The sequence below is a fragment of the Manihot esculenta genome, chromosome 17 (genome assembly GCF_001659605.2).
Source record: "Manihot esculenta cultivar AM560-2 chromosome 17, M.esculenta_v8, whole genome shotgun sequence".
Lineage (NCBI taxonomy): Eukaryota > Viridiplantae > Streptophyta > Magnoliopsida > Malpighiales > Euphorbiaceae > Manihot > Manihot esculenta.
In genome coordinates, this window is record NC_035177.2 from 25980386 (window position 1) to 25988246 (window position 7861).

The window sequence follows — 7861 nt, forward strand, 5'->3', positions numbered from 1 at the left end:
ACTGGGGTCCCTAACCTGACTGTCTAGCTCTCTCACATGAGCTAGATACCCCTGACATCCCCTCCGGAGCAACCTACGAGCCTGTAGGGCTGATATCAGACCTCTAGGCGTGCCCCTCCTGTCTCCTCTGAAGACAAACTCAGATCCATCCTCATCTCTGAACTTAACTACCTTGTCTCTGCAGTCCAAGGTAGCACCATATGCAGATAGCCAATCCATCCCTAGAATGACGTCAAAATCTGTCAACTCTAGAACCACAAGGTCAGCTGGAAGGCATCTACCATCTATAAATACTGGACTATGTCGACAGACTATCTCTGCCAACGATGGATCACACTTAGGGCCACTGACCCATAGGGGACACTCTAACCCAGACGTCATCAAACCCACTCTCTCTATGGCTCTGGGAGCAACAAAGGAATGCGAAGCACCAGGGTCTAACAAAGCATACACCTCAGAACACCCAATGAGAAGATTACCTGACACCACGGTGTTAGAAGTGTTTGCCTCCTGCTGTGTCATCGTGAAAATCCGCGCCGGAGCTGACGGACCTCCACCTCGGGGACCCGCAGATGAAGAGGCTGACCCTCTCCCTCTGCCTCTGCCCTGTGTCATAACTGACACTGGTGGCTGTGGCATGCTAGCCGGAGCTGTCTGCTGGGATGGTGCCGTGAAAGATGCCTGAGGGCACTCACGAGCCATGTGTCCCTCCTGGCCGCACCTGTAACATCCTGTAATCCCAAAGCGACAAACTCCTCTGTGCGCTTTACCGCACCTACTACACACTGGAATCTCTGAACCTGAACTCATGCCACTGCCTAATCCCAGACCTGCTTTAATCTTATTCCAGAACTTATTCTTCCTCGACTTCTGTGTGGAACCACTCCACTTCTTACCACTGGAAGTTGCTGCACCCTGTGAAGAGGGATCTGACTTACCCCTACCTGGGGTCTTAGAACCAGAAGACTGTGCCGGCTGCTGTTTCACTGTACCCTGTATCATGGCACTAGCCTCCATCCTTCGTGCTAAATCCACCACGGTGTGGAAACTCTCCCTCTCGGCTGCATGGATCAAAGAGGAATACCTGGAATGCAGTTTCATAGCATACCTCCTAGCCTTTTTCTGTTCCGTATCATAGACCTGTCCTGCATACCGCAGCAACTCCAGAAACCTGTCAGTAAACTCATCAATACTCATACCCTCTGTCTGCTTGAGCTGCTCAAACTCTATCATCTTTAGCTCTTTCGAGCTATCTGGGAATGCCCATCCGGCAAACTCATTAGCAAACTCCTCCCAAGACATGTTATCCAACCTAGGGTCCACATAGACGCCAAACCATTCCTTCGCCTTCTTACATTTTAAAGTGAACCCTGCCATCTGAATTGCTCTGGTATCATCTGCCCCTAGCTCATCTGCTATCATCTTGACTGCTTTAATGTACTCAAACGGATCATCTCCTGATTGATACTTAGGAGCATCTAACTTTAGGTAATCAGTCATTTTTACCTTGCTCCTCACAGATGGGCCAGGTTGAGGTGTTTGGATAACTGGGGCTTCTGGTTGTACCACTGGTGGTGGTGGGGGAGGTGCAGAACTTTCTGGTGTAGAGTATGCTGGATTGGGGTAAAAAGGTGAGGGTGGATACATGGGATATGGTGGATATGGGGGGTAATACGGTGGATAAGGCATATATGTGGGATATGGTTGAAAACTAGGATAATCCGATGTACCTCCCATCGAATATCCTGGGCCCTGTGGGTAGGGCTGATAGTGGGGTGGATAACCATACCCCGAGGCCTGACCGCCTCCCTGTGATGATCCCACATCCTCCTCTGTAGTGCCAACACCTAACCCTCCATCCCTTCTTGGATCCACATCCATCTCTTCCCTTGTGTCACTAGATCTTCTTCTCTGTTCTGTCTCCCTCCTGCTTTCATCAAAAGACCTTCTAGGGTCCCTTGATGATCTTTCTCTGCCTGCCCTTTGGGACATAGCTCTTGGCAAAGCAGGGGGACGCCCTTCCATACCCTCATTCTCGGGCGGAGCTCCAGTCAATCTAGCTGATCGACGGGTTCCTCTCATCTTAGCTTCTGAAAACATAACATGAACTTTAGCATCATAGGATCCATGTAACAACATGAGCCCTCAACTCATAACATAACATATCATAGCATATCATGAAATGCACATGCATAAACTCATGGCATTACACATCAAGACAGGACTCAACATCCTATCCTAGTGGACATGATCTTCCTATTGTGCTTGCCCTCTAAAACAACCTCTTTCCGATGTGAGATATCTCTAATCCCTGAGCATCTTAGCTCAGCACACCGTACTTTAGAGGCCCTATGCTCTGATACCAATCTGTAACAGCCCGCTTACCGGACCATCACCGGCACTAGGATCCAGATCGGCTTAAGGCCGCCGGGACCCGTAGTAAGCCTACTGTCAACTCTGTGTACCTGATAAATCCCATACATGATCATACTTAAGCTTAAAACTGTTACTTACTCTTTCTGATTCTTTTTTTTTTCTTTCTTTGCTTTTCTAACTTTTCTTTTCTTGAAACTTTTCTCATACTAAGCCTGGACTATGCATGCTCTGTCTGTATGCACTCGAAGAGTGATACCTGCTATGGTACCATACAGTAACTACAGAGATAGAAAGACTACCATGCACCAAGCTTAGCTCATCATTATCACAACATTATCTCAGTCATATAAAACATAAAAGGATCATGTGCAAAGGGATAACAAGCACTAGGGCCAAGCACAATTCTATAACTCACTATATAACTTACTATTACATCATTTCTATACATTACATAAACTCTGTACTGTACATCATTATCATGTCCACTATTCTATACTATTACATATGCCTTTTACCCTTGCTATCTCTTTCTCTTTCTCTTCTCTGAGGCCCTGAAAAATGGGGTTAGGGAGAGGGATGAGCTGCTAAAGCCCAGTGAGCGGAATCTATAAAACATCACATTTAAAACATGCTATCATATGATGCATCACTACACAAACATTTCACATCTCGGATTGGACATGATCCCAAAACTCCCTCTGTCAGTGCCCGGCCCCCAAAGGAGCTCACACAGGTCTTTCACTAACTACTCATGGTGCCCGACCCTATAAGGGCTCTCACAGGACTCATCCAAGGGAAATGCCCGGCCCCAAAGGAGCTCACACAGGACATACAATAATGACAGACTTATGGGCTATTGAGATCGCCTCGGTCCAATCCACATATACAAGTAAGAATGCAATGCATCAACTTGGTGAATACTAATGCAAAGCATCCTACATAAACATGGCATTAATGATGCATGAATCATGCTAAAACAGTTCTTAACCTTTAAAATAAAGTTCTGTTCCACTCACCTCTGGCAACTGCTGAGCAGTCTCTGTAACTCTAACTCTGTGGGCCTCCTTGGTCTCTCGGGTCCGTACCTACACAGGTGGACTCAAATGAGGACCAAACTTACTTAAACATAACTCCTACTATCTCCCCAAAACCCCTCTAAAACATCATAGGCATGCATGGAAAAATGGGCAAAAGAAGGCTGGACTGGGCACTTTCGGCGGCTGGTTCGGCGGCCGAAACCTCCCTCCAGAGACGAAACTCATGCATGTTCGGCGGCACCTTCGGCGGCCGAAAGTCTCGTCCAGAGACGAAACTCATGCACTTTCGGCGGCCGAACTCCCCCTTTCGGCAGCCGAACCTGGCTTTTGTCCCCTTGGCCTTTTCATTTCAAAACTCAATTTTCTTCACTCAAAACATGCAAACATGATAAAAACACTTAAAAACATCTTAAAAACCTTTCTTATACCCTTAGGGCAAGCTCCGACATCCTCGAATCCCGACTTCCAACGGAAAATCCGCCGGAACGTAGGAATTCCGATACCGGGGTCTAGCCGGGTATTACACTACGCTTCCGGCACGATTGCATATGTTATGATATGTATATGTAAGAGAAAGACCAGGTGTGGCCTGCACTACGCCCCTGGCACAATTGGACTATGTAGAGGGTTATTGGTGACAAGTCCATCCGTGATGTGAATTGTTTGTGGTGTGATGCATTTCATGATGGCATATGTTTATAACTGTTTTATGGTTCTGCTCACTGGGCTTTAGTAGCTCACCCCTTTCCCTTAACCCCCAGGTTGCAGGGCCAGAGGTAGCTCAGGAAGTCAACAAGGGTAAAGACTATGTGATGTAATAGACTAGTAGTGGACATGATATGTAAAATGATGTAACGACCCGAAAACTGGACCGCTACCGGCGCTAGGATTCAGGTCGACTTAAGGTCGCCGGAACCCGTAGCAAGCCTACGATGCACTCTGTGTACCTGATAAATCCCATACATGATCATACATTTCCATAAAAATTTGAACTTTTTTGTTTACCAAGCTTGACCTGTGCATGCACAATCTCTGTAAACATAAAACCCCATACTAGAGCCCTCATCAAATGCTCTAGATGGGTCATCATTATATATATCAAGCTTGGTTCTCATCATAACGTCATAAAACATTACATACTGATCATGTAAAACAAGGATTAAATATACTCTAGGGCTAAGCACAATACTATAACTCTGTATACATTACATTACATAACTTTTCTTTACATCATGTCCACTACTATACATACACTTAGACTTTACCCTTGCTGTTACTCTGTCTTCTCTCTGTGGCCCTAAAAACATGGGGGTTAGGGAGAGGGGTGAGCTACTAGAGCCCAGTGAGCAAAACTATAAAAAAACATTTAAATACATTTGTCATTATGAAATGCATCACATCACAAGTAAAGCACATCACGGATGGACTGACCCAAAAATCCCTCTGCTTTGTGCCCGGCCCTCAAAGGAGCTCCTCAGGACTTCTGTTATATACACATAAACTCTGTGCCCGGCCCTCGATGGGGCTCCTCAGGACTTCTGTTACATGACAATAATATCCAGAGGGCTAATGGATCGTCCTGTTGTCCATCCACATCCACAATAAACAATGCAATGCATCATCTTCGTGAATACTAATGCAATACACCCTAACACAAAATATGGCATTTATGATGCATGAAACATGCGAAAACTTTCATTTATTTTAAAACATAGTTCAGTTCCACTCACCTCTAGCAACTGCTGAACAGCCTCTGTATCACTAACTCTGTGGGCCTCCTTGGTTCCTCGGGTCCGCACCTACAAAGGTGGACTCAAATGAAGGACCGAACATACTCTAACATAGCTATGAACATCTCCCCAAAAACCCCCTAAACATCATAAACATGCATGGAAAAACAGGCAAAGGAAGGCTGGACAGGGGACTTTCGGCGGCAGGTTCGGCGGCCGAAGGTCCCTCCAGATCCGAAAGTCAGACACTTTAGGGGGCAAGGTTCGGCGGCCGAAGGACCCTCCAGAGCCGAAAGTTCAAACCTTCGGCAGCATGTTCAGCGGCCGAAACTCCCCTTGTAACGATCCGAAAATCGGACCGCTACCGGCGCTAGGATCCAGGTCGACTTAAGGTCGTCGGGACCCGTAGCAAGCCTGCTATACTCTCTATATACCTGTAAAATCTCATACATGATCATACATTTTCTTTAAAAACATAAAACTGAGTCTCTGAACCAAAGCTCAACCTGTGTATGCACTATCTCTGTTGTAATACCCGGCTCGAGTCCGGCATCGGAATTCCTGTCGTTCGGTGGAATCTCGGGTGTCGGAACCCTCGAGAAGGGTAAGGCATATGTTTTCCAAGGTATTTTCACTTGTTTTCATGTTTTTAAGTGTTACAAGACTTGAGTTTTGAAAGAAAAGCAACAAGGGAGAAATGCAAAGGTTCGGCCGCCGAAGGTCACTTTCGGCCGCCGAACATTGCATGGTTGCGGCTTCACGTTCGGCTGCCGAAGGTGGTCTGGCCAGCCACCTATAAAAGGGCCAAGGGTCGGTGGAAGGAGGTTATTTCTCCTCCACTTGCAGCCAGAGGTGAGTTCCAGCCTCTCCTACATTGACTTTCATGTTTTCCATGATTTTCATCAAATCTTTCAAGAGTTTTAAGAGTTTTGGTGATTTATGAAGGTTTTGAGCAAAAGAACTAAGGTTTGAAGCTTGGAGCTTTGGAAGAGCTTTTCTTCATATCTCCATGTTAGGATCCTTCATCCTCAAGTTGTGTAAGAGGTAAGTGAAGATCCTGAGCTTCTTTGATGATTTTGAAAGGTTTTATGCTAGTTGGGAGTAGTTGATATGCATGTTTGTAGGTTTTTGGGCAAGGTTTGCATGAAACAGAGCAGGGTTCTGTCCTTCGGGCAAAACCAGGTTCGGCCGCCGAAGGAAGGTTCGGCCGCCGAACCCCTTGTGGAGGCAGTTTCGGCTGCCAAAGGTTGCCCCCGAAAGCTAGGCTTTCTGTTTAGAAAGGGACTTTCGGCCGCCGAAAGAGGGAGTTCGGCCGCCGAAAGTGTGTGAGTTTCGTCTCTGGACGAGACCTTCGGCCGCCGAAGGTGCCGCCGAACATGCATGAGTTTCGTCTCTGGAGTGGGGTTTCGGCCGCCGAACCTGCCGCCGAAAGTGCCCTGTCCAGCTTTCTTTTGCATGGTTTATGTGATGGTTTTAGGATTGTTTAGAGGGGTTTTGGGGAGTTTCTTAGAGATGTTCTTGAGTGAGTTTGGTCCCTCAGTTGAGTCCACCTGTGTAGGTACGGACCAGAGGAATCAGGGAGGTCAGCAGTGAGTCCAGTGTCAGAACCTGCAGAGTCAGTTCAGAGAGAACTACAGGTGAGTGGAATTTAACTTAATGTTTTAATATGAGAACTGAATATTTTATCATGCTTCATGCATCATGAATATGCTTTAGGGTGAGTGCATTAGTGTACACAAAGATGATGCATTGCATTTATCCTTGTACTTGGCATGGCTCCTTGTACATTGCTTATGTGAGACGGCACGGACTTTGTGAGGATTCATTAGCCCTCAGAGGAAAGACCTGGAACAGCCCTACGGGGACCAGGCACATACACAAAGACCTGGAACAGCCCTACGGGGACCAGGCACATGGTATTCCGGTACCCCAGATGATATAGAGGGAGTTTTGATCCGTCCGGCCGAGGTGATGTGCTTATGTGTTGCATTCCATGAGAGCATGTTTTATCACCTGTTATTTACTATTCTACTCACTGGGCTATAGTAGCTCATCCCTCTCCCCTAACTCCAGTTGTGCAGGTTCAGAGGTCAGAGAGAACTCAGCAGGGTACAGGAAGAGTACAGAGTCTTGTACTAGCTAGTGTGGACATGTAAATGTATAGAGATGGTGTATATGTACAGTGTATAGAATGGTGCTTGACTATAAGAGTTGTAATCCCTTGTTCTTTTCACATGATCAGTTTATGTTTACATATATTGTTGTATGTTTATGAGCAAAACCAGGCTTAACATTATGAGTGTGATCCGCCTAGAGCCATGAGGAGCTCTAGTAGGGATTAGTATAGCACAGAGAGAGTGCATGCACAGGTTAAGCCTGAGAATGAAGAAAAGTTTTATGTTTTTACAGCAAATGTATGATCATGTACGGGAGTTCACAGGTCTACAGACAGGATAGCAGGCTTACTACGGGTCCCGGCGACCTTAAGTCGATCTGGATCCTAGTGCCGGTGGCAGTTCGGTTTCCGGGCTGTTACAGATTGGTATCAGAGCCCTAGGTTCATATGGTCGGACCTATAGAGAGAGAGTTGGGCTCATAGAGAGGTTTCTCAGGTCAAGCACCATAGGAAAAACATGTCCACGAGGATAGGATGTTATGCTGATGTGCAATGCCATGAGTTATGCATGTGCATGTTTTTGATGTGTTGCTGATATGTTA